At 35.8% G+C, this 26,442-nt stretch overlaps 1 long non-coding RNA gene across 1 annotated transcript; it reads right to left on the reverse strand.

The window, feature by feature from the left end:
- Positions 1 to 16,056: 16,056 nt before the first annotated feature.
- LOC135779089 (uncharacterized) lies at positions 16,057 to 16,615 on the reverse strand. The gene is made up of 3 exons (XR_010544686.2): positions 16,555 to 16,615; positions 16,286 to 16,374; positions 16,057 to 16,180 (listed from the first exon to the last, which is right to left on the reverse strand). It is a non-coding gene; the product is annotated as an uncharacterized lncRNA (long non-coding RNA).
- Between the last annotated feature and the right edge of the window lie 9,827 nt (positions 16,616 to 26,442).

Consider the following 26,442-nt stretch of genomic DNA (forward strand, 5'->3'; position numbering starts at 1 on the left):
TATATAATATAATTAGGCTAGTTTGTGCAGTTAAATTTATGTCAATTGATCGTTAGAAGGGATTAAAATTGATTGTTATGTTCTGTAATTGTTGCTAATAAATCTGTCAAAAGAAAGTGTGTAAAAGTTTGACTACAGTAACCATATCTAACCAAGCTTCAAGTACCAAGATAATTATTTCATTTATTTCTCTGAATTCAGAATTCAGAACTTTTCATTTATGCAGTTTATGCTTTATTTATAGGTAGCATAACTGTTACCTTTTTTTTTACAGTTCTGCATATATAATATGACAAACCTAGGAGACTTTGCTGTAAGAGAATTAATCATGTTTTTGTTTTCTTTTCTCAGGTCCGGTCAGTACCCACCACCCTTCCCTGTTAACATCACCCACAGTTTATACTTTTTCTTAGAAAACCAACGGCTCTTTTAAGAGCCACTTCAATAATCAACTCGCTCACTCTCCTCAAGTAAGTATTGCTTTTTAATTTTATAATCTTGCCCTGCTTTGTACTTCTCAAAGTCTCTTTCACTCTCTCCCGTTTACTCTTATTTTTATTAGAAATGCCAGGCCAGGGGTCAACAACTAGAAAGTGTGTGGTCTGCCATACACAACTAAATGTAGCTTGCAAAACCTGCAACACATGCAAGGTAGAGCAGCCACATAAGCTCAGGGTAAAAAAGAACTGAAGAAATTTGATCAGAAGTGGGAGAGCTGGGTGCATGATGAAGATATGGAAGATATGCTGGTATGAAATTGCGATTATTGTTTTATATACATACATACATACAACATATATATGTTATTACATTATATGTGTTTGTTATGTTTTGTATTTGTCAAGGCCTGGAAGAAAACCAAATGCTTGGGGGTCTGAGGTTCTGACACCCCGTTGTCACTTGACTGAGACATCCATTACATGCTTGGAAAGATTAAAGAACCTATTCAAGGTAAGATTATTTTTTTATGTATTAAAAATTACAGGTAAATATGTGGTGCCTTCTCTCAACTAATGTAGTACTCAGATTGTGATTGATGTTTTTAGTTTACAACTGACTTTTGACAAATGTGTCGCACACACACACCACGTGTTGAATGCATGCTCGAAAGTGACCCATGCAATTTAAAGGGATAGTTCACCCAAATAATTAACATTGTCATTATTTTCTCATTCTGACATTGTTCTAAACCAGCATGAATTCCCTTTGTCTATTGAATACAAAAGATATTTTGATAATGTATGATGATGTTGCTCATTGACTTCCATAGTATTTAAAACAAATACTATGAAAGTCACTGAGTACTGTCAACTGCATCCTTGCCATCCTTGCTCATCAAATTATCATCTTTATCATCAAAGGACTAAAGATACTCATATAGGTTTAAAATAATGAGTGAGTAAATGATGACAGTGTGAACTATTCTTTTAACCCATCTTAGTGAGTAGTAAACACACACACACAGAACAGTGGGCAGCTATCACTGCAGCTACAACTGCTCTCAAGTGTTGGGAGAGGTTAAAAGCTAGGTAGCTTTATGTAGCTGATCATGTTTAAGTATCAATAAAATAACATTAATAACTCCATCTGCTTGGTTGTCAGTTTAATCTAAAATAAAATTAAATGCACACACCAGATGATCCAGTCCAGACACAGGACGACAGACGATATTAAACTAAGCTTGAACTAAGCTTGAACTCTAATGTGGATTAAAGGGTTGACATTTTATTCTACAAATGCTTGCAAATAGGGCTGCAGGATAAATTGCATGAAATTGTCCTGCACATCTCATCAGTGAAGTCAGTTTTTTGATTAGTAGTAAATCACCATCACCTGTTTTCAGATGGAGCAGCATTTACTACACAAAGCTGTGTTTCTCTGAAAAGCTAGGCAATATCCAGTTCATTGTCACAGGCAATTTGTCAACGATGATAAATGTAATATTGTGTAGCTTGTCAGTGTACTTCGCTTTGTGTGGTAAATGTTGCTCCATCTGAAAGCAGGTGATGGTGATTTACTACTAATCAAGGAACCAGTGTCTGCATCTAGAGACCAAACATTGGCACTGATGTATGGTAAGATATGTCAGTACAAGGTGTTTTTCTAATTAAAACGCTCAAACATGCATTTTACTTTGGGACTAGTATCAACTCTGACCAGGAAACCACCCCTAAAAGTGATAACACTGGTCCTATCAGAGTAACTTTACAATTGCATATATTTTATCATTTGTTTATAACATTAACTATCACATTGAATTGGTAGACACTGTAAATAGTAAATATTGTAGTTATACAATTTCAGTATACCAGTAGAACAAGTGGCACAATTGGTCAACATCCAGACTATCAAACATCCATCACATTTCTATTTTAAATTATTACTGTTTGGTAGAACAATAAGCACTTTTTACATTTGTAAGGTCTACATCTCTTGTTACTACTGTGGCTGCAATTTATTATGATTATTTTTATTGTCGTTTTTCTCTTAAAATAATTGTTTAGGTGTTTGGTCTATAAAATTGTTAAAACGGTTGATCAGTGTTTTCTAAATAATTCTGTATTTCGAAAATGTAGGCGGGACCCCACAAGGTGTTGCAGAACAAGTCAATAAAACCTCATCAGCCCGAGTTGAATCCCCAACTGGACCACAAATGGCCCAACCTGATCTCCAGGTACCAGTGGCCCTGCCTCATACCAAAGCAGCTCCAACTGGACCACCAGCAGCCCTTATTGGACCACCAAAGTCCCCAATTTGACAGCCAGTATCCCTTTTAGGACCCTCAGGACACCATGCAACCCCACTGCAGCAATCTGGGAAAAGAAACCCATTACCCAGATGGACCCCCAAGAGCCTCCCCAGTTTCTCTTGGAAAAGGTAAGCAAAAAAGGAGCTTTATGAAGTGCATTGAAAATAAATTCTAAGCTTTATAAAGAAACATACTCTTACTTTGTGTAATGTGAAACTGTAATAAAAATTAAGAGTCCTGGGATCCCTGTATTCAAAGCATTTGGAATAGGAGTTGCAGAAATTTATATTTATATACCAGTGGTGGTCAAAATTATTCGAACACCTGACAGATCTGAAATATTGATTGTTTTGTTGTTTCCAAAACATGATTACTTTTCATAACAATGGTTGCTTTGAGCCAACAAATATCAGATGAGGTGAGTCGTACTGTTTTTATCCACTTTTAACTTTATTATTTGGTATGTTCACCTTTTGCAGCAATTACAGCAGCACATCTCTCTGGCATAGTGTCAATATATTTACTCAGAACTTTATCGGTAATGTTATCTCATAGCCCATGTGGGTTTAATAATCTGTCAGGTGTTCTAATCATTTTGGCCACCACTTTAAGTAATGAAAACAGCATTTCATGAATTTTGACGAGAGGTACCATCAATCAAATAACAGTTTTGTGTGTGTTTGGCAAATTCCATGAAATGCTGTTGTCATAACTTAAATCATGCCTGTGTTTGCCTACATCTAAGACATCGTTTTGGTGGGCTCCAATTAGGGGTGCAATATATATTGACTCTGTACCTTTATCACAATATTTCATTGCATAATATCATAAAGAAAAACTGCATACTTTCTGTTGACTGTGTGGCTTAGTTGCGTTAGATTTAGAGCCCACTTGGAACTGCTAATGATCATGTTTCATTGGCCAGTTGCCCAGTCACGTGCAAGTGTCCATGCAAGTATAAACTGTCTATTTGAAATTATAATGCTGTGGAATAATAGGCTATTTTTTGTTGTGATTACTTTACTGTGATGGCGTTATTTCTTACTGACTGTACAAGACCTTTTGCGTCCAGTGCTCACCGTGTGCAGCCTTTATGAAAATAAGTTTTTATTATAAACTGGACTAATTTTCATAATAATTTCTACATTTTAAATGTTTCTCTGTTGTTAACAGATGGTGTGAAAGAAGGCTTTCCAGCTCTGACTACAGTGCGGCCAGATCAAAGTAAAGGTGTGTTGACAACGGACATCTTAATGACTTTTAAGCTAAATTTAAATTGGTTGATGGGGAAAAAGATCACAATCTAACTAAATGAATCAGCAATGGCCTTTAAATTCAGGAGGGGATATTTATGTAGTAGGATGAATCGCGTGCGATTATTAATGCAATATTTCCCCTCTTGTCAGTGAACTACGGCTCTGTGTAGTAAATGCGCTCCATCTGAAAGCAGCTGATGGCCATTTACTACTAAACAAGGACGAGATTTACGGACGAGATGCGCATTACAATCACATGCGATTAATTGTGCAGCACTAGTATGTAGTGTATTACAGTCTGTTGTGAATTAATGAACAGTACTTATCTGCAGTGTGGAAACTGTTGTACATGGTGGTTCTTGCACTCTATGGGAAAGTACGGATTTGATTTAAGGAGTGTATATAAAAAAATGTCAGACTATTACTCCCATTCCATTTTCTAAAATGTATTATTCAGAAATTCTGAATGCCCACACAATGTGACAGGGAGACAGGATTTTTACCCTGTGAAGAGGGTTGCCAAATCCAGAGTTATTAAGGTTAAATGTAATACAACTCAAACAATACACAGGTTATATAATGTTCCAGTTGAAAAGGGATGATATAGTTTTTTTTGGTTTTGTTATTGATGTAATGGTCTTAAACTTATTGGTAAACACAGTAAATATTTGAAACTAAAAAAGTCCCACTATTTTTTAGGGCCAGAAATGGAAGCAGGTGGAGTGGGAGCCGTGCAAACTTTGGTATGTACAACGTCTCAGTCATGCCAATGAGAAGTGGCATGTTCACTGTTAATTTTAATCTGTTGTCAGTATATCTAATTGCCACTAACACCTACTGTCCACAATTAACTTACAAAAAAATTTAGGCAAATAATGAAATTAAGGTAGTATGCCCAAACTAAATGGCCTGCGTGAAGTCATAGTTCTGAGGATTTGTCAACCCATTAAACTCCTTGTAGAAGATAAGGTCGAGACAAAATTTAAGATTTTGGCATCATTGCAAAATGAGCTTTCCTTGTCTCTAGGTATTTATATAGATTTACCTTGCTCATGTGCTTTTCTTTAAAGTCTCATTCTAGTCAAGAATTGTATCAGTTAAAATGCATCTTTGAACATCATAATAAAAAAAATAATATAATATAATAATATAAAAAAAGTTTTGCTTGTCACATTGTATGCGCAGATCTATGATTATGCTAATCTACTCAGTTGCACAGCTAAAACATCTGTATGTAGCATCTACTTACATGTATATGATCTAAGACCAGTGGTCACCAATCCTGGTCCTGAAGGGACGGTGTCTCTGCAGATTTTAGCTCCAACCCTAATCAAACACACCTGAAGGACCAGGATTGGTGACCACTGTCTAGACGCATAACTGCTGAGCTTAGACTATATACACACATACATACATACATACATACATGCATACATACTACTGATGCACGCGTTCAACTGTGTTGATGTGATTGGTTATATTATGTTTGTGACGTTGGAAACGCAGGTGATTTTAAACTACGGGAATTAGACTGCGGAATATTTTCTCCATATAATTAAAGACAAAGTTGTTGAATAATGATTTTGCACATGGCTTGTCTTTAATTGTTAAAAACCCCAAATTGAGACATAAACAATGTTAACATTGTGATTCATTTATCACATATGTTGTCTTAAAGTTAAATGTGAACTTCACATTCCTCTCTTTGGAGTTACCAGAACAAAATGCAATAAGTCAAGTGATGCTTTAACACAAAATTGATGTAAAAGAACAATGAAGGCTTTCTTTTGCATTTGTTGACTTGCATATCCTACTGTGATTTAATAAAACCCCACCAAAACACAGCTTTAGGAAAACAGCTGAAGTTTTAATGTGTGTCTTAAAGGAAAACACCACCATTTTCAATATTTACTATGTAATTTAGACAAATGAATACATATCTTTTTTTCAATGCGTGCACTTAATCTTTGTACAGTGCTTCTTGAATGCTTTAGCATTTAGCCTAGCGCAATTCATTCCTTAGGATCCAAACAGGGATGAATTTAGAAGCCACCAAACACTTCCATGTTTTCCATATTTAAAGACTCTTACATGAGTAGTTACACGAGTAAGTATGGTGGCACAAAACAAAACATGGAAAGTGTGGAAACCATGGAAGTGTTTGGTGGCTCCTAAATTGAACCCTGTTTGGATCCTAAGGAATGAATGGGGCTAGGTAAATGCTAACACATTCAAGAAGCATTGTACAAAGATTAAGTGCACGCGTTGAAAAAAGATATGTATGTATTCATCTAAGTTGAGGTAAGAACATAGTAAATATTGAAAAACTGTGGTGTTCTCCTTTAATGTGTCTACAGTTTATTTGCCCAACCAAACATGTAATTGCATTTTTTTCTTTTTGTGTTACAGATAAAAGAAGTGGCCATTGGAGTGGGTGGCGGATGGGGACACTTGTTAGTGCTTCGGCATCTTCTTGGGGACCTGATACAATAAGAAGCACTATTATTTTCTCTGTGTAACTTGTTTTTCTTTTATGTTTTAAACAAACCATTGTTTCCTGGACCCTTTTATTGCTCCTCCTTTCACTTGCTTTTTTGCTCTTTTTTGGATATTAATTCTGAATACTGTTAAAACTGTTTTGCAACCAAATTATTGTCAATTTAACTGTTTTAATCGATGTTATATCCTACTGTGATGTAATGATGTTAAGTGCAGTGAGTCTATTTACTTTACTTTTTTCAATAAACATTGAGGAATTCATTGGTTTCTTTATTTTCACACACACACTATTTATTAAAAAGTCTACTTGGTGAACATTCAAGACAACATAAAATGTATTTGCTCAGAGAATAAAAAACATCCATAGCTGCTGATCCTTGTATTATTTATAGTAAAACTGTTTAGTTTCTAGAAACAAGATATTTTGTTCTGCCTGTCTTGTGTTGTTAAAAACAAATCAATCATCCATTCTAATTGATCACATATTTTACCTACACATTTTATCTATCAAGCAATGGAAATGCTGTGGTTTAGAGCACCTTAATTTTTAATGTTGATAGACAACTCTATACAAAGCTTTTTTTACTTGAAGATTGATGGTGGGAAATAAGTAATTGTTTAGGTATACATTTAATAATTTTGCAGATGCTTTTGTCCAAAGCGACTTACAAATGAGGTAGCATTAAGAGCAACACAAGAACAACAATACATAAGTGCACCAGAAATAGTCTCAGTATATAAACCAACAATACATAAGGTGTTGAGTAATCACACCATCATTTAAATGTTGCCAAATGCATTGTGAACTTCTGAGCAATAGAAAAGTTTTAAAACATCAGTGTGTCATATAATAACTCTTTAAATTAGATGATGATTCTGAAAATAACCACTTACCCATATGTGCACAGCCCAAACAGACAGACATAAAATTAAGAGGATGGACACTGGAGTTCTGCAGTACATTACTTGAAGCTAATTGGGATGTGATCAGCCCCCCTCAACTGTTGCTGCTTTAAGGGCCATCTATAATGATACTGTTATGAGGCCCACAGTAGTGTTTGATTCAAATAAGAAAAAAATTCATTAAGGAATTGAATACTATGTCTGACAAATGCACTGGACCATTTCATGTCTTTGAAATGTGTGATACAAGGGCTGAGTGGGCAGAGTGAAATTGTCATAAGACTAAACCAAATATACAGTTGCTTTGCTTTGATATATTGACATCTGAACTATAAAAATGATGCATATATGTGAGTCTCATCATTCAGAAAAGGAAAGGGACTACAATGATGAGACCAACTGTTTTACAAAGCCCTTGAACTCTTCCATCATGAGGAGTACTGTTTGGTGTGATCACTAATAGATAGCATCACAAAACGTGATACAAATTCAATTTCACTTTGCTGTCATGTATATTTTTAATTCTGACAACACTACTGTGCTTCACTTCTGCATAACCCTAAATGCATACTCATGCTGGTATGCTGTTTTTTCCAGCAGGGAAATTATGTGTTTTGGTGCTGGTTTGCTGATGACCAGCATAATTCCCATGCTGGGTTGGTGCTGGTGGTCATCGGCATACCACCACCAATCCCATGCAGGTCATACCAGCAAGACCAGCATGCTACATGTTGTGTTTTGGTGCTGGTATGCTGGTGACCAGCTAAACAAGCACCAAACCAGCATGGGAATTATGCTGGTCTATGCTGTTTTTTTCCATTAGGGTTTAATATTCCAGACATGAAAAACACTAGGCCTACAAATAATTTCCCTGTTGCAGTGTATTATAGACAGCCTGTTAAATATGTAGTTCTTAGGTTTGCAAATAGACCATTTCAAAAAATGTAAACAACACGTGGTCCAGATCACTTCCTGTTTCAGTTTTTTAACACTAGATAATGGTTGGGATAAATTACAACCAACAGAACATATAGAACCGAGTCAAAAAGTTAAACAAACATCTTAAAGATAATGATATAGCCTATGTGTGAAATAAAAAAAAAAACAGTCACAAACTGAAACAGGAAGTGCCTCTGGACCAGTATTGTTTACACCTTTTCAAAAGAACTATAGTATAAAGTGACTTTCTAACAGACCAAACAATAAAACATATTGTAAGAATTAAAACGAGTTCATGCTAGTTGCTAAGCTAACCGTGTAGCCTGACCACAGACACATATAGGCCTAAGTAAGGTTGAGGGAAAAAGATACTGATATTGCTAAGAAATAATTTAAAATGTCATTATTTATAATTGTGTTTCAGATTGAAATGTAGGCACTAAATGTTAGGGGCTGGCTATTTATTTCTATCCATCCATTGCTTATCCGTTTGGCTGGGCTAGGCGGTGTATGCTACACCCTCAAGTCGGACTGGTCACCATCACTGATTTACTAATAGAAACAACAAATAATAAAAATAACTTTATTTACAAAGCACTTTCCCATGCTGACAAGCATTTAATCAAAGACCAAAAGCATTCACACATACTATATGTAAATATATGTATTGATAGTATACATAACTTAAAAGTTAATCATCTTTGAACTGTCTAGTGTTAATACCCTACTATTATCTAGAGCAAGTTATGCAGCAGTGTAATGAAAAACTTGTATTAATTATAACAACTATTGCCATAAATAATACAACACAACTGTATATTAACTATTAACAAGTTTTATTATTTAACCTGTATTAAACTATCATTTATTTTTAAGGCATAAATAAAAAAAGTAGTTTTACATCTCATTTTCAAAACAGGGAAAAGTAAACAACGCTTTAGCAAACAAATTTGCAGGTACATATATGAAACGGTTTAATAATTACCTCAAGAACATGGCATTGTAAAACATTTCCTTTCATTGAAAAGGTAACAACAGTATTAACTCATGCATCAAATATGGGTATGCTATTGATCAGTCATTTATGGAAAGTATTTCATCCAATGACATAGGCTACAGTTAGTTCAATCCAAAAGTATCCACAAATCACTATGAAAAAACTTTGTACAGTATAAAACTATATAACAATAATAGTAACATGTGCAAATCTATTTTGCCTGTGTTACATATTTTTCTACAGTAAATGTCATTATGTTGACAAGATGATATGGGCACAGTTTGGTGAAGTAACCACTGCAAGAGGATTGTGGCATTTGCAAGTTGTAGCAACACAGTTGACTGTAGGAGTAGTCTGTGAAACATCGGAGGTGGAGGGGAAACCTAATAGCTAACCTGCTGCATGTAAACGGAGATATGTATTATCATACAAAAACGTATTTAACAGTAGTTTCCCATCAATCTATGAGGCTAATGTTGCTTACACACTGCAGGAAACGGTTGTCTAAAATAAAAGCACTGTATCAGACATCCATGACATTTCCAAATAGTTTTATGTTTTCCATGAAACACACCTGCAGTTCAGTGTGACACACAGTCTAAATGCATACACCAGTTCAGAGTTCCAAATCCAAAATGTCATCTGAACTCTCATAATCCAGCTCTTCGTGGTCCTCCAGTATCTCCTCGGGCTCATCCTCCAGCAGAGAAACAGCATTAGGTCCTAAAGCAGTGTTCTTCACTCCCAATCCTGGAGAGCCGGTGTCCTGCAGAGCTTAGCTCCAACCTTAATCAAACACACGTACCTGTGATTTTCTAGAGATCATGAAGACATTGATTAGCTTTCAGGTGTGTTTGATTAAGGTTGGAGCTAAAGTCTGCAGGACACCGGCTCTCCAGGGTTGGGAGTGAAGAACATCGTCCTAAAGCCTGGCTGTAACTTGAGCAAACTTAGAACTTCTTCTCTACATCTGCAAGCCTTTTCTGAAGACGACACAGTAGCCAGCGATGACACTCTTCACTTAAACTGCCTAAAAGGAAAAATTGAAGGGATGCATGAAAATACTTAGAGGTTTAACTTGAGGTTTATTTTGTACATTATGTTAATACTGCTTTCATTATTAAGGTCCAATTATATTCCTAAAGATTTCACATTAGTATTTCTAATTACATTATACTATTAGGAAATACATTTAAATACCTCCATGTACTCCTTTCTAAACTATATACAACAATTGCCATGCTTTCATTGTCTCTTGATTTTCTTTGTTTCTATTCTATGTAAAGAACTACAGATCATTAAGATCCAACCACAAGAAAACTATAACGTAACACTTCAGGATCTAAATATGAGTGGGGTTTTATTGTCGTATTTGCTATTCAGTGTGTCTAATCATCTAGATTATCTGTGATTTTTATCACCAAATGACAAAGGAACTTGATTTCAGAATGTGAAACTAACATGTGTCTTGAGACTTTTGTAACCCTTATTTATAGAAACCAAATGGCATGCATCATTGCAAGATGGTAATAAAAGTTAGCCTCTTACCACTGTTTTTGCCTGAAGACATTTCTGATATCATTTTCCTGATGTTCCTAGCCAGGCTTCTGAGATAGGTGCGGCGCAGTGGTGTCTCATCTCCCTCATCACAATGATCTTTGTTTCTTGAAGGCGCACTTTTGACATGTATACATCAAAAAATCTTCTTGGTGAGGGTGTTGCTGGATTCTGAAGTCACACAAATAACATCATCTTAAACACAATTTCGACTGGTATATTCTGAAAAGCAGGCAAAACAAAAGCAGTGCATGTACAGCCCATAATCTGGTGCAGGGTGCAAAATATTTGATTCAGAAAGTCAGCTATGAGAGGTTAAAAAGAAACACTCACACAGTAAAGATTGTCTCCCTTTATCTTTATATCTATATAAGAACAACTTATTTGCTGCTTATGAGCCTTTAAATAATTCTCCTTATAGACCCCTTCATGGTTCACGTCACAGGCGGTTCCCACTGCGCATGTCGGGGTCAGAAAAGTAATTACAGCAGATTGAGTTGCATGTTATTCGGTATCGTAAAAAAGCCTACTTACGTCGTGGGCTCTGAAAATCGCGCCAGGTCTTCCGTTAAGTTTTCGCAATTCATGCAGAATCTCAAAAACAAAAAATACAACATCTGCGGCTGCAAGCTATTAACGTGCAGACTGGAACAATACAAATATCAAAGAGGCTTGTGATTGTAGTGCTCACTTCATTTGAGGCAAGTCATCATTTTTCAGCCCTGTTAGATTAAATTTTAAAGCCTCGATTGTATGAACAGTTTGACCCCATGCTGCGCGCGCACCCGATAGTCATTCAATGTTTACAAACCTTGAAGGGGTCTATATCACATGTGGTGTAAGCCAACTGAAGACCTAGTTTCAACATCACCCTAATGAAAAATAATGGACTAAATCTTCAGAGTAGCAGTCAGTACATTGTAAAATTAAAATGAACATTGTAATTGTGTCATTCAATAATTTAAAAGTACAGACAAAAAATATTATGTTTGTTCTATATCTGTTGTTTCTCTCAAAAGCACTTTTGGTGCAAAAGCACATTTGGTGCAATGAGGCACGACGCAAACTTGATGCTCCGCGGGTGTGCATTATTTTCAAATAATTTAAAGGACTGGAGTCAATTATTCCTCTTATACCACAGTTACCACAAACATTGCTCTGGTGCCTATTTTTAAGACATTTGACAAGTTAGGTGTGCAGTTATCAGAAATTAATGCATACCCACAGAACATTTCTCAGCCAATCAGAATACAGCATTCAACATACCCCTGGTATAACTGCAATCAACAAAAATGACTAAATGTTTTAGATGAGTTATCAACATACCAGTGTGATTACAAAGGCTGGCTTTTCGATGAAGACTAAGAAACATTTGTTCAATTCATTTCTGAAGGTTATGTAGGTCATCACATCTGGTACCTACCAAATCCTAAAGCAAAAAAAAAATAATACAAGTAAAGGATTATGATGTCTTTTAGGCTGTACATGTCCCAAATCAAATTAATGTCTCAAAGGAGTTTACAAGGACACAAGTTTATTGCGATTAAAACAGGACATACCTTTACTTAAATACTTATACATGGCAAAGATTCTCAGTTACAAAATTGATTATCACACTGCAATATTGTAAACTAATTTCAATAATGTCCATAAAATACATTACCATCAGTAGCCTTTTGTCTGACATCTTGTACCCACTGATTCACAATGTTCTCAGGACACCCCAGTTCACTGCTCAAATCTTCCCGTCTCTGAGACTCAGCCTTTCTGAAAGAATGCCATAAAAATATGTTTGTCCTTGCAATCTTTAAAAGTGAGAAAAATCTTTGTGTCTATATAACTCAGTCATAATATAAGACCTTGATGTATCTGCTGGATAATGCTGAAGGCCTTCTTGCTTCCGTTGGTTCCACCCAATAGCATGGACAGTTAGCATGTCATTCCTGGCTATTAACAAGACATGTATGTGATGAAGGAAGAAAGGTCCCATTAATGCTTGTGCTATTTCAATTAATCCAGAAACTGACAATTGAGTTTAAAATTTAAGAGAGAACTACATGCCAATTTTTTATGTACTTTGAACAGTTACAGCTTACTCTTATGCAATCTCAAAGTACTAGACAGAAAGAATAAAAAAGTGAAAAAATAAAGACAGGTTTCCTAAAATATTATAAATAGGCATCAATTAGATACTTGGTTGTGAGGCCACAACGAGACAGGTAGCTGTTGACCATTTCGACCTCCTCAACTGCAGTTGTACCAGCACCTTCCTGATTTTTGCCAGATTATCTAACAAATGTGTGACACCTATATTACAACCATAAACAGTTACAGTGTATTAATAAGTAATACAAATACAGTTTCAAATGGTACGATAAAGAATATGCATTACCTGACACTTGGTTGAATGAGCCTTGGCATGCATGACAGAAAGGAAAGGTCTCATCTGCAGTAAAGGTCTGAGGTTTTTCTGTTGCCATCTGCACAAAGAGCGAGCATTGTTGGGTGTACATGCCGGGCAGGTGAAGTGCTCTACACTGGATGTTTGCATGATCACAAGTGCAGAAATGTGCAGGTCTCACTGTAGGCAATAAACAGACTGAAAACAGAAGTTCAATAATTTGTGAGAAAGCATTAACAATGGGCACAGTAATATAGCTTAGAAAAAATGAGGCTGACAAATCACAAATAATCTGGTAGAACATGGATACCTGTAGCTGAAGCTTTGTAGCTCTTCACTTCTGCTTCTTTTTAGTAGTGGACCATCTTCAGCATTTTCTCCACCTATCTGACATTAAATGTACTCCCTTTAATGGCTGTTGCTTTGCCCTTGGGTTCCTCTGCCTTGCATAAAAGAAAGTGTGCCTTGTATGGTAATACTGAAATACAGCGAACTCTTGAGCAGTTCACACAATTATTGCCCTCTAAATCACACACTTTAAAATTATCACAATACTGCAAGAACACAATCTCAACAAATATACTCACCTTGATTTGAGCAAGAAGCATGTTTGCTATGAAGATAACATCCTCTGCTCTCCCTCTGTCTTGCTCAGCAGCCATTTCAACAATACTACATTGGTCAGACAAAGAGGCATAGGCTAATTGTTTTGGACAGTGAGAGAGAGAGTAAAATGAAAGAAAAACAAAAGAATAAAATTACAATACTTACTTGAAAACAGAGAAGCTTGCGAAAGAGTGAGTGAGTGAGTGAGTGACCCTTTTACTGTTTGTACACAATGATGACGTGGCAACGTATGTGCACGCAGTTTGGCAACGGAAGCACGGCAAGAATCAGCAGTGAAGCAACACAGACAGAGAAAGTTAGTTTAAAAAGTTGACTTATCTTCTACACAGTTACCAAATTCAATTCAATTCAATTCAATTCAATTTTATTTATATAGCGCTTTTCACAAGGGTTAATTGTTGCAAAGCAGCTTTACATGAGAAGATGTAGAGGAGAACACAGAAAATCAATAGATAATATAAGAAGTAGAGAAAGCGGTTAAACCGTGTACCGTGAACTATAGTGGAGTGGATAGAATACGTTAGCAGATGGCCAAATACATATACGTATATTATATTAGTGCAACCAAATGCTACAACCAGACGTTTTGATGTGGGGAAATCGTTTTAATAAACTTTCTGAGTTGCTTACACGTTAGAACCACTGGGAAATAACATCACTTCCGTTGCCAAAATGCACACGCAGGCTATTTGATCACGTGGGCTGTAAAAGGGTCTATTGAAGTGGCTCTTAAAAGAGCCGTTGGTTTTCTAAGAAAAAGTATAAACTGTGGGTGATGTTAACAGGGAAGGGTGGTGGGTACTGACCGGACCTGAGAAAAGAAAACCAAAACATGATTAATTCTCTTACAGCAAAGTCTCCTAGGTTTGTCATATTATATATGCAGAACTGTAAAAAAAAAGGTAACAGTTATGCTACCTATAAATAAAGCATAAACTGCATAAATGAACAGTTCTGAATTCTGAATTCAGAGAAATAAATGAAATAATTATCTTGGTACTTGAAGCTTGGTTAGATATGGTTACTGTAGTCAAACTTTTACACACTTTCTTTTGACAGATTTATTAACAACAATTACAGAACATAATCAATTTTAATCCCTTCTAACGATCAATTGACATGTAACTGCACAAACTAGCCTAATTATATTATATAAATAATATTAAATAATTAAATAAATCTATTCTGCTCACCGAGGCTGCATTTATTTGATATAAAAACACTTATAATGTGAAATATTATTGTAATCTGAATGTAAGTGCTGCTGACGGTGTCAGCAGCGATCGATCTCTGTGATCGATTGGTTCCGCTTGTATGTTTAGATGAGCAGATTTACAATGAACACAATTATTTACTTAAATCGGTTATTTTTTCATTTAGAGCTTATTTCACGAACTGCATTCCGCGCGAAATTAATAAAACTACTGGTTTAAAAACGCTAGAACAACTGTTTAGCAACATAATATAATGCAGTCACTGCAGCTTTCTGTGATTAATACATTAGCTGATTATCAAACAGTCATCCAATAATGTTTCTGACCTTAGTAACGTAAAAACCACTATAGATAACTCCATAGTCCACACACGCAAATTAAATGTTATGCTGCACCAACTTTAGGATTTCTTAAATGACCGCACCTGAACAACAATTATGTCCTATATGAGCCAATTGGATTCTGACCAAACGCGTGCGACCTGTCTGTTGCCTTAGCGGTGATATTATATTGCTAACGTTGCAACAAAGACTTAACATAAACACAGGATTTACTCAATTTTAGTAACATTAATCACCAAATTTCCAAGTAAGCCTTACCCATGGAACTCCGGAGAACGCAATATCACTGCATCGCTTCTCTTGTTGAAGTTGTTGGCATTGAGAGAATTATCGCCCCCTATTGGTTATCATCCTCATAAATGCGTGTCATTTTCACGCCTAGAGGAGGCAAAGCGTGACATTGACACGCATCCTCTAGTGGACCAGCGTGTCTATTACACGCTTTAGCGTGATACTGGGTTGGATATTGTAACAATAAAACATGAGCTATTGTATATATAGAAACAAAAATCTGTTTTTTATTAAAGTCAATAACTTCAGACTTGAGTATGCATTTCAGAGCAAAATTATTTACCACTTCACCATCATGGCCACCAATCCAAGCACGTGTGCCAGAAGGTGCAAGACTTAGGAGAAAGTTGTATTCCACTTTATTGCGCACAGATGCAAGATTTGCATCAACAGATTGACAGTTTTTCTAAAGAGAGAGAGATTATTTTATTGAAAATATAAAATCTAATCTGTTTAGTTTGAATCATTACAGGACATCGAGTATCCTTGAACAATAACTGAATAACAGTACCTCAGCTGTGATCCAGTCAACTGACTTAGAGAAGAATTTGTAGCATTGAACACCAAAAGGTGTCCATCCATAAGAGCATTTCTCTTCAGCTATACAGTGAATAAAATATAAGTAATATAAAGTCACTACCAGTTTTATGTTTTTGTGATACATGCTTTAAATGTTGCCCCTGTGATCCTTTTAAAGTTACACTCCTTCAAAGTTTTACGGGAATTTAATCTGGATTATGGGTAGTTGGGTTTGGTAAATCTTGTAAAGGTCTAGGTTACCTGGTGCACTCTCAACAGAAAAGACCAAGAAAAGAAGCACAAGAGCTCTCATGATGAATCTGAAAATGAATTAAGAGGAAAAGTAAAACATCTGCACTCATATGTACACTGCTGAAGTTAATGTAACAAAAACTCACCTTTTTGTCAAGTGTAGATTATGTGAGAGTCAATGAGGAGTCCTATCTTTTATACTTTTATACTTTACTTCAGAGGGAGGGACTCAATAACAAGATGATTGAAGATAAGTTAAGTCTGACCATACATGTACTTTGATGAAATGCAATGGTTATCTGTAAGAAGACAATTTAAGGTTTTCACTGTTGTTTCTGGAGGTGAAAATATTTAACAGAAATTTGTTTATAGCAGTTTACATTTATTGTAATAATTAAAAATAATGCAATAACATATTAATTTGATAAATAAAATTATAAAATGAAAATGTTTAACAACAGTAATAATGTAAACATGTGGCCATAGGCCCCCTGGTGCAAGTATATAGGTCTCAAGTAGTTGGTATCCAAATATAAGTTAAAATCACAAAAAATTATATTTGTGTCACAATTTTTGTAGTTTTACCAACAACGGCCACTAGGTGTCAACGGTTTGCTTCATTCTCTTGTGACAAATTAATAAATTACTGTCACTGCATTATTATAACTAATAAAACGTGTGAAATGAAAACTACATTCTTAGAGCTTTCCAGTGATATATAGTATATCCCCCCATGCATTCCTATGGGGGGAGGGGGGTCATATAACAAAAAACTGTTACTACATCATTTCTATCAACAGATGACCTTGAAATATGAAAACAACATTCTGAGAGCTTTCCAGTGATATACAGTTTATCAAGATTCTGGGGGTTTAGAGTAGGGGTTTAGTGTTAGAAATATGTAAAAACAAATTGGGCCTACATGTTGGCCTGTAACCTTTTAGAAATTGATTCTCACTACGTCATTTCTTTCCCAAAATTGTGATGAAATATGAAAACTACATTTTAAGAACTTTCCAAAGATATAAAGTTTGACAAGATTTTTTAGGTTTAGAACAGTGTATTAGTGCTATACATATATAAAAACAAATTGGGTCCACCTTTGGCCCCGTGACGTTTTAGAAACTGACTCTGACAACGTCATAATTTTCCAAAAATTGTGATGAAATATGAAAACTACACTCTTAGAGCTTTCCAAAGATATATAGTTTGTCAAGATTTTTAGGTTTAGGATAGGGTATTAGTGTTATAAATATGTAAAAACAATGTGTGCCCGCTTGAGGGCCCATGACCTTTTAGAAAATGACTCGCACTATGTCAATCATTTCCCAAAATGATGATGACAAATGAAAACTACACTCTTAGAGCTTTCCATTGATATACAGTTTGTCATGATTGGATAATATTCATTTGCCAAACACTGAAGTAACTGTAGGCATCCCACTGGTGGGACAGCGACATTAAGCAGGATGTAATGTTTTGAAGCACACTCTCTTCATAAATGAATTAATTACTCTCCCTACATAATGTATTTTATAAAACACTGCTGAAATATGTATTCTAGAGGCTTAGACCTTTCCAACAATATGTATAATATTCAAATCTGCAGCCAATAACAAAAATCTGTGTCAAAATGAAATTTTATTTGTTTTAGGTTGATCAAACCAGCAGCGTTTGGTCTCATGAATCTATTACTTGTTTCTTGTATTCATATTTAGTGTATTTTGTACTGTTATTTTTGCTGGTCACTAAAAATGTTATTTACTATGTGACAATTTCTTATCTTTTGTTATTATTATATTAGTTGCATGGTGATTTAAGCAATTTTTCTTATTTTACAGGCTGTGGCTTAACCCCCTGGGGTCCAAAAACGCGGCGCCGCGTTTTGACGTGTTTTCTCCTTTTCATAGCAGAATCAACTTAAAATACTCCATCATCAATAATCATACACTTACGTGTTTGACATAATTTAAAACTGTGAAGGGTATTCTTTAATATGTGTACATTCACAATAACAACAGATCTTTGTGTTTTTGTCAAATAAAGAAAATAAACAGGGTGCGCATTCAGACATTTCTGTCTCCGCCAGCTGTCTCTCAAAACATGTTACAAGAATTAACTGAAACTCTGCAAATACTCATCACACAAACTGATACACATGATGATACACATATCCAAAGAAAGCCTTGAAATGTCTACTTTTAAACAAGCAAATTATAATAGAAAACAAATAATGCCTGTTTATATAATCTGCATTAAAGTAAAGAGAGTACAGTTTTTCCTGGCTGAGCTCATTTTCTCTAATGCGGTCAGATTTAAAGACTTTACCGCATATTTGGAAGATAAACTTTATACACACACGTGAGGAATATATTCATTTATGTCTGGACATTGAGGAAGAGAACGTTACCTAAGAAGAAGAACAATGGAAGACGCACTGGAGGAGGATATATTTCTGAAGTAACGTATTTATCCTCATTTATATTTGCTATCATGTAATATGCTCATGGCTTGTGCAGTTCAGCCTACACAAGCGATCTCAGCAGACTGCACGCTTCGGATTGAAGAACTTTCGCATTGTTTACAAATGAGGACGCATGAAGTCACGTAATTGCGGATAACTGTTACATGCTGTGCACTGATAAACACAGTAATTCACATTTGTATCCTTCATAGAAACTTTCAGTAAGGCTGCACTGCAGGATCTTTTAAGTGTGTGCTGTAATATGATTCCATATATTGTTTACATGCAACGCAATTCCATACATTGCGCTTTACACACGACACCATTTTTACGAGCTCCGCGAGACGCAGGTACTCGCGCACAAGGTCGCCATATGCGATGTGTTTTTAAAGTTCATACGCGCTTACAGAAACGCGTTAAAACAGTAACTAGACGATCAGGCAGTGAGCATCTGAAAAAACAGTCATCTGGAAACAGCTTTTTATATAACTAATCACTGCAGATGTTTATCTGAGATGTTCTGAATTTAGTTTATGTACTAGATAGTTTATCTGAATGTAGTGCTATCCGTGATATTTACCCATCAGTTATGGATGTAGGGTATTTCTGAGGACAATTTATGCTAACAGCTGTTCATAACTCTCTTACAGGTCAGCATCCCTCTCGTCAGTACAAAACTATGTAGTGGAAAAACATATTCACACTTTTTGGACATAAAGTTATATGGTAACATGAGCCACATGAGCAGCTTGTTGTGTATCAGTTTCTTAGTTTATACAAGTTAAGTTTTTGAATAGGGTTTGTTTCCAATTAAACTGAAAATGTCCTACTGACCTGAATTTCTATTTTGATTATATTGTTAACTTCTTAATAAACCTCAAACAAACATGTATACATTTGTCCTCACATTCTTTACTGTAGTTTCCTCTCACATTCCTTCCTAAAGGCTCATTATGCGAGTCTTTGTTTGTTCAGCTGTCAATCAATCCTTCTTGCATACGGCCCCTCTAAACAAAAAGTGTCTAACAATTTCTAAATCAAAATATTGTTTAATGTGAGTGAGTAGGCAGAATGATTTTCACATCATTTTAAAGAAAAAACTCTGGACTACTAGATTCTGTTCAGAAAAGTCTTGTTAAAAATGTTAAGTATGGGTTTTGTGGACTTATATCAGTGACTTAAAAATGTAGCTTTATCAAAAACCACGCATAAACATTTTTCTCTCAAAAATACAAACATGTACATACATGTAGCTCATATAATATTGTAGCCCAGTTTGTGCTGAATGCAGTGTTATGAGACACTTGCCATTATTATGTTTTAAAGCAACTGAAAAAAAGACCAAATGTAAGAGCATGTCAGATCCTCTGCCAGTGTTCTAAAATCGTAGGACCCAGAGGTCCGACTGTTTTTATGTAATATTTATATAAATATTTTGCCTACATGCTCATTTCTTATACAGTATATAATATGGGTTGAGGATGTTTGGGGGGACACATACATTTTTTTTAGGGGGCCCACAATTCACTAGCTATGGCCCTGCAACAACATATATACATAAGATTATATATATATTCAGCAGATACCCAATGATGTGAGCCTGCAGGCTTGGGGGAAGGGTTACACTTTATTTTGATAGTCCACTTTAGACATTCTACTAACTATAAATAATGTTTAAACAACTACATGTCAACTAACTGTTAATAATTTGCAACTATACATCAACTAACTGTCCTTAGAGTATTAGTAGACTGTAAGGTTTGGGGTTAGGGAAGAGGTTTGGGTTAGTCGAATAAGTTGACATGCACCTGCAAAGATACTTATAGAATGTTGAATGTCTGTTGAGATATCACTACAATAAAGTGTTAGTAGATATTAAGCAGACAGTCTACTAATTCTCTAAAGATTGGTAGTTGATAAGTAGTTGCAAAGTTACTTATAATTAGTAAAATGTTTAAAGTGGACTATCGAAATAAAGTGTTACCGGGGGAAGATTTAGGCTAAAAGAATTTGAGTTGAAAAGTATCAAATGGGTCGAATGCATGGCAACAGCCCCGCCTGAGGGTCAAATGCAGATGAATGGCACCAACCGAGGTTTGATTGTTTTACAATGTCTCTCCATAAACAAACTCAAAGTTAACTGTTTAACCTTCTGTCTTACACTTCTTACATCACACTTTTGTTTCTTGAGGTTGGTTACACGTTTGGTAATACTTTCACAATCGTTTGATCTCAAACACAGATTACGCCACACAAAGATTAACAAGTTCACGTTTAACGTTCATGTTTTTAATCAGTCTTGTTACGACCCCATTGACTACAGCACACACACATTCCCAATCTGTCCGTTGATGTCAAAAATCAATTGACATTAACACACTGCCTCCAAGAATCCACAACATTGTTGACAACTTTTTCACAGTCTTTGTCCACAAGTTTATCTGTGAGTTTGTTCAGTTTGTTCAGTTTCGCCACAATGAAAGGCTTATGCGCTTGAACTATGATGAGTTTAAACTCCGGTTTAAACAATGTTCTGGTGAAATCCTCGAAGTGGAATTCAAAGAAATAAGCTGTGGGCTCATACAAGCAGGAGTGTTGTATTTGATTAGCATGATCCACTTCACAACCACAGCAATCAAGTTTTAAATTTGCTCCGACAATATTTGACAGCACCGTTGCAACTATGGCCTTTATGATTTAAAAGCCTGCTGCACCAATACACTCGTCCATACACGCAGCTCCAGCAATGTTTCTGCTATGAGCGGTAAGGAAAGTCAAGTTGTGATAACCCAGCTTTCTACAAAATTTGTCCAACCAACTGTTGTCACTAGCGGGGGGTCTTCTGTGCTTAAGAGGGTTAATCTCCATAAGAGTGGGTGTGTCTTCGACGGTGTGGCAAGGAGTTACAGAGTCTTTAAGTCCTTTAAAACTGCAGTTGTTAAGCCCCTCCTGAAAAAGAGCAACCTAGATAACACTGTGTTGAGCAATTACAGACCAATCTCAAATCTTACTTTCATAAGCAAGATCATTAAAAAGTTGTTTTCAATCAGCTGAACAAATTCTTATTTTCTAATGGTTACTTTGACATTTTTCAATCTGGTTTCCGACCACAGTACTGAGACAGCGCTCATAAAGATAATAAATGATATTTGCCTCAATACAGACACAGGGAAACTAACAGTGCTGGTGCTACTCGACCTCAGTGCTGCTTTTGACACTGTCGATCACAACATACTTCTTGACAGGCTGGAAAGCTGGATCGGGCTTTTTGGGGTGTCATACTTAGAAGGGAGAGGTTATTATGTATTAAGTATAGGTGGCCATAAATCTGAGTGGACATCCATGACATGCGGAGTCCCACAAGGCTCAATTCTTGCGCCACTCCTGTTCAACCTGTATATGCTCCCACAAAGCCAAATAATGAGAGAGAACCAAATTGCCTATCACAGTTACGCAGACGACACTCAGATCTACTTAGCTCTATCCCCTTACAACTACAGCCCCATTGACTCCCTGTGCAAGTGTATTGATGAAGTTAACATTTGGATGTGCCAAAACTTTCTTCAGTTATGGAAGAAAAATAATGACAAAAGTTTTTGAATTAAAATAGCCTGTTGAATTGTACTACCTGAAAAAAAATGCTTTGTATTAACCGTACTTGAATTTTAAAGCATTGTATTTTTGTGTTTTTGAATTAAAACAGCCTGTTGAATTGTACTTCCTGAAAAAAAATGGATTGTATTAACCGTGCTTGAATTTTAATGCATTGTATTTTTAGGTTTTGCATTTTTAAGGGCTGAAATTCAACATTCGTGTATATTTTCTGTATTAAAAATTCAATAGTCCACATTCACCTTTTAGATTTCACTTTAAAATATTCGGTCTGTTTAAAAATACAACGTAAAATATTCAGCAGGCAATTTTCAGTCCATTTAAATTCGCGTCCAAAAATTCAAGTCCAAAAATTCAGTCGTACAGATTTCAACATTTAACATCCGGGAACTGCAGGAAAAGCAGTAGAGTATCGAGTATAATCTCATCTGCTGTTAATCGATCTGAACAGCAGGTGGTGCACGTGTTCGCCAAAACTTATCCACTGCAGTGATGAATGTTGGCTTTTATGTTCAGTTTTAGTAAAACAACTGTAATTGTAACACTCATACAGAGAGTGTATTGTTTGGTTATGTTATTGACAGGATACTAAACGGTTTTTAAATGCCATATAAATTAAATAGGGCCTTTCTGCCTGCTATTGGCTTCGTTTCTCAAAAGCTAAGTTGATATTGGTGGCAATCTACCATCTCCTTATGCCTACGAGAAACGAACACGGTTTTATAATTCGTCACCTTAGTATATAAACCATACTCAGATTATTAATTCATTTACAAATCGTGCGCGCGAGGTCCCCAACCACGGGGTCGTGGACAAGTTGCCACCGGTCGCAAGAACATCCTGAAAAAATGTGTATAATAGCTACGTTATAGTTTAATCAGGTGTTTTGTCCTTTACGAGCCGACTTCAAATAACATATCAAGGTTGGGGACCCCTGCACTGAACCGTAGTCCCACCCTCATTTTAGAAATCGCTTCCATGCTTTTATTCATGCTTTCAGGAATTAATGAAGTTTATACCAAGCTTGTACTTTCCTAACTGGAAAGTGATTTACATTGTGTGTAATGTTTACGTAATATTTATTTTTATATGTAGGCTATTTATTATATTTTAATAATATAATAATTTAAATCCGATGCAACTTTCCATCGTGCATTTAAACATTGCATGCAATTTTTAAAGACTTATTTGGTTAATATGTTATTATTAAATAACTACGTAAAATTGCATTCAGCCAAAGACAAAATCAAAGAATATGTCTCCTCTCAAGTTGACACAGTAACATCATTTAACTCTATAATGTTTTATTAAATTTTGCCTTTGCGAAATGTGTAACAAAGTAAAGAACAAACAACAATGCATTAGGAACATTAATAATTGCTTTATTTATAGTATATTTTCTATAGATGTGTAAAACCATATTTTGGCGGATTGTGTTTCTTTACCTTCATTTTTTCACGAGTTTGCCTGCCCATTTAGTCTTAATAAATAACGGTAAACGAACTTGGCTTGCTGTTCTCGAAGGCAGCTCAAATCTTGGTCTGGCTCGAGCCCCAAGTTCAAGTAACAGAACAGAAGGAAAACAATGTGCAGTGGAGGAGAGGAGAGATGCCAGAAGAATTGCGGTTGGGCGCGGAGTCACGGGACTCGCGTTTATGCTTTTTGATGATTGACACATGACTGTTTAGTTTCCTTTCAAACCTACATTAAAAGTGTATCCGTTAAAATATTATTACTGCAGTAAAAGAGTTTAAGTATAATTAATTAAGAGTTTAAGGGTAATTTTTAAGTTTTTCAGAAGCCTGCAATTAGTTTCATTTGCGATATCAAATGAACGTCTTTTTATAAAGTCATACCTTTGCAATTCTTTGATTGTGTTTTAGAAGTACTGTGCGCTTGAACTCTAATGACAGCATTGTGATCGCCGAAGCGCTGGTAGAGAGAGAGAGAGAGAGAGAGAGAGAGAGAGAGAGAGCGAGAGAGCGGCCCTGTATAGAAGTGGATTGATATGTTATTTGAAGTCGGCTCGTAAAGGACAAAACACCTGATTAAACTATAACGTAGCTATTATACACATTTTTTCAGGATGTTCTTGCGACCGGTGGCAACTTGTCCACGACCCCGTGGTTGGGGACCTCGCGCGCACGATTTGTAAATGAATTAATAATCTGAGTATGGTTTATATACTAAGGTGGCGAATTATAAAACCGTGTTCGTTTCTCGTAGGCATAAGGAGATGGTAGATTGCCACCAATATCAACTTAGCTTTTGAGAAACGAAGCCAATAGCAGGCAGAAAGGCCCTATTTAATTTATATGGCATTTAAAAACCGTTTAGTATCCTGTCAATAACATATCCAAACAATACACTCTCTGTATGAGTGTTACAATTACAGTTGTTTTACTAAAACTGAACATAAAAGCAAACATTCATCACTGCAGTGGATAAATCATCTTACATGTACAAAGTTTTGGCGAACACGTGCACCACCTGCTGTTCAGATCGATTAACAGCAGATGAAATTATACTCGATACTCTACTGCTTTTCCTGCATTTCCCGGATGTTAAATGTTGAAATCTGTACGACTGAATTTTTGGACTTGAATTTTTGGACGCGAATTTAAATGGACTGAAAATTGCCTGCTGAATATTTTACGTTGTATTTTTAAACAGACCGAATATTTTAAAGTGAAATCTAAAAGGTGAATGTGGACTATTGAATTTTTAATACAGAAAATATACACGAATGTTGAATTTCAGCCCTTAAAAATGCAAAACCTAAAAATACAATGCATTAAAATTCAAGCACGGTTAATACAATGCATTTTTTTTCAGGAAGTACAATTCAACAGGCTGTTTTAATTCAAAAACACAAAAATACAATGCTTTAAAATTCAAGTACGGTTAATACAAAGCATTTTTTTTTCAGGTAGTACAATTCAACAGGCTATTTTAATTCAAAAACTTTTGTCATTATTTTTCTTCCATATTCAGTTAAACAAAGAGAAAACTGAAGTCATTGCGTTTGGAAACAAAGATGAAGTTCTCAAGGTGAATGCATACCTTGATGCAGGCCCGGGGTGGGTAATCGGGAGAACCGGGAGAATTCCCGGTGGGCCGCTTCACTTTTGGGCCGGTCAAGTTTTTTTTTTTTACATTTGTCACGTTAGGGAGTCTATCTTCTCTTAAATGACACTTCACACGTTTCGCATTGACACTGCAGCGCGCAGCCTCTGCATGGGTTGTACCATGTGAGGGAGTTTTCCCCTCCCCTCCCATAGAGTTGGTTCGGTCCATAGCACGTCCAAGAAAACTTTTCTCCGGTAGGCTGGGCCGGCCCTACCGTAACAATACGCGTCTGAGAGGAGGAGGGCGTAAAAAACAGGTTGAAGAAAAAAATCCATTGGAGGAGGATGCTGCCAATGTGTCAAACTTACAGATTTATTTTCAAGAGGACAAACAAAAGTGGCAACAGGTAACTTAAAGAGAAATAAGCCTAGTAATGATTAGCATTAGCAACGTAATTATTCGGCTAATACCGTTGTCAAACTATTTACAAGCAAAACATTTTTTTTTTGTTAAAATATTACCCTTTTGTGTATACATGGCGATTCATAGCCTTTGCAAATATTATGCAAGCAGCTTCTGAGCAGTCCCCCGCTGAAAATGAGGAGGCCATGAATAAACAACATGAATTAAAGTTATTTAACCCTCAGGTTGTGTTCAGAACCCTATAACACCTTTTGTAAAAATGACCAGCCTAAAAAAGCTTATAAATCACTTGTTATGCTATTTAACCAATATTGTATTCAATATTTTTT

The sequence above is a fragment of the Paramisgurnus dabryanus genome, chromosome 1 (genome assembly GCF_030506205.2).
Source record: "Paramisgurnus dabryanus chromosome 1, PD_genome_1.1, whole genome shotgun sequence".
Lineage (NCBI taxonomy): Eukaryota > Metazoa > Chordata > Actinopteri > Cypriniformes > Cobitidae > Paramisgurnus > Paramisgurnus dabryanus.